Genomic DNA, 2,263 nt, shown 5'->3' with positions numbered 1-2,263 from the left:
AATAAATAAATATCCTTTGCTTCAAAAGGTAAAAACAAGTATCGACCTTTTTATCACTGGAATCAAATTCCTAATAGTTTAATTTAAGGATTATATGTTTGCCACAACTATTAATTATTAAAATCAATTTTAGTGGTTTCAATTTGATCATTTATTTCTATCATTAAACCATTTATGCTTCAACTGGTTTAGAAAGTGTATTTAAATTCTCTGAACATTCAGACTAGTATAAGAAAGAGACAGTGTTGCAATATTTTAATTAATATATTTGAAAATTATAACTGCATATTTATCAATTTCAAATTTTACTTTAATTCTTACTTATTTGTTCTTTTATAATTTAACATTTACTGATGAGGATATGGTTTTCATAGAAATTAATGAATTTGTCCAATATTATATAGGGTTAGTATGGGTGGTTAAATGGATTAGAAGAAGCATTTAAACATATTTTTCTATCTAATTTTGAAGAGAGTTAGAAGGGTATTTAGATATATTTTTGTATCTAACTTTGAAATGCTTTTTCTACTACACTCCCTATGCCTGTTACAGAAGTAAACTGTAGAAAATTACACATCTTGCTATTCATTATTTAACAAGCAGAAATATTGCGCAGATGCTCAACATGCCATCATATTTTAAGTGAAAATTGAAAGAATTTCTCAAAGATGTATACGGAGAAGTCATCATTAAGTAAAACTAGGGGAAAGGATATTCCAGAGTGAACAGTTTGGGCAATGCATGGACAAAGTAATATAATATAAAAAGTCTTCAGTGATACAGGTAAGTATCACTGAAGAGATACCATGATCAAGAAGATGGTTTTCCCAGGGCAAGGCTTATTCATTGCACTCTGGTTGTGCTGATCCCTGCAATTTCCCCAAATGGGGGAAAGTCAACTGCGTAATTTGTGGTAATGGGGGGCTGTGTTCTTGCTTTCCCCTAAAAAAAAAAGACTTCAGTGAGATTAGACCACAGAAGTCACATCATAGGAATGAGCGTGTGTGTCTCTGAGTGTTAGGGACAAGGGTGATAGGTAAGAGATGATATTTGTCTCATATGCTAGGGCATTAAGAAGAGAGTTTGTATTACATGAAAAAAAGTAATAAAAAGATCAGATGGACATTTCTGAATCTCAATCTTGCAGAACAGTAGAAAATATTTAAGGAAGAAAGATGGCTATGCTATTCTTCTCACTATCCTCTCAACCCTCAAATAATTGCAGTTTTCCTTCACATATGATATTGTTTCCAGAATGCTATGATTAAAATGATGCCAAAAAATAATAGTAAATTCAAAATAATCTGATCTAATTCTCTTTCATTTTTAATATAAACAAACAAAAAAGGTTGAACCCAAGTATTTATCTGACATCATAAATGAAGATTAAGTTATCTCATATAATCTGTATTTATTGAAACACCTTTGAAATGTAGCTAATGGAGTAGATTTTAAGGTATAGTATGATCATAATGATATCCACTTTAAAAATATCGATATCCATATCCAATAACCCCACGCAAAATAAGCCCTTAGGAAACATTCACATTCCCCAGGTTTCCCTACCCTCAACACTATTCCCTATCCACAGAATGTGGACAAAGTTAATCAAATAGTAACTATAATTTCATGTAAAAATTGTGATCACGCATTCTGTGCTGATACAGAGTCACAACCCAGGGTTTGAAAAATACTGACAAAATGGCCTGAGCAAATTTTATTTCACTATGTTCACCACAATTCTGGTACACAGTCAAGATCAGCTACCTTGCTGAATGCTATCTTCGTATTAATTCTCTGTGCCACTAGTTACATTTACAAAGTGTTGAATACTTTAATTTTTCATATCCAAATGGTTTTGAAATAATATAAATATTTAAATCAATCAGAGGAAAATAAATAACTGATATGTAGAGAAACATTTTATATTCTTATAAACTTTGGGAGTTTAATATAATATGCTGTAATGTATTTATCAAATATAAAAGAGAAAATAGAACCTATACAGTGTGATGTAATTTACACCAGGAAATCATCCTAAAAATCATGGAGTGATTGTTGTAACTTTTAAGGAGTTATCATTACATTATCCCTGTCTGTGATTGCTTTGCATCTTACTTTTCCTTGGTAGAAGTAGAATACATTGAATCGACAGAATAACAAAATATATTTTAGTCATCAAAGATCATGAAGGCACATATATAAAACAATAGTCATGGAATATAGGAAGAAACTAAGATGAAATGAGTATGATTTGTGCTGA

At 30.6% G+C, this 2,263-nt stretch overlaps 1 non-coding gene across 1 annotated transcript; it reads left to right on the top strand.

Moving 5' to 3' along the window:
- Positions 1–783: 783 nt before the first annotated feature.
- On the top strand, positions 784–945 carry LOC118523478 (U1 spliceosomal RNA). Its single transcript, XR_004911125.2, has one exon. It is a non-coding gene; the product is annotated as a U1 spliceosomal RNA (small nuclear RNA).
- The last annotated feature ends 1,318 nt before the right edge of the window (positions 946–2,263 follow it).

Source organism: Halichoerus grypus, chromosome 1 (assembly GCF_964656455.1).
Source record: "Halichoerus grypus chromosome 1, mHalGry1.hap1.1, whole genome shotgun sequence".
Lineage (NCBI taxonomy): Eukaryota > Metazoa > Chordata > Mammalia > Carnivora > Phocidae > Halichoerus > Halichoerus grypus.
This window is presented reverse-complemented; position numbering and strand designations above follow the sequence as displayed.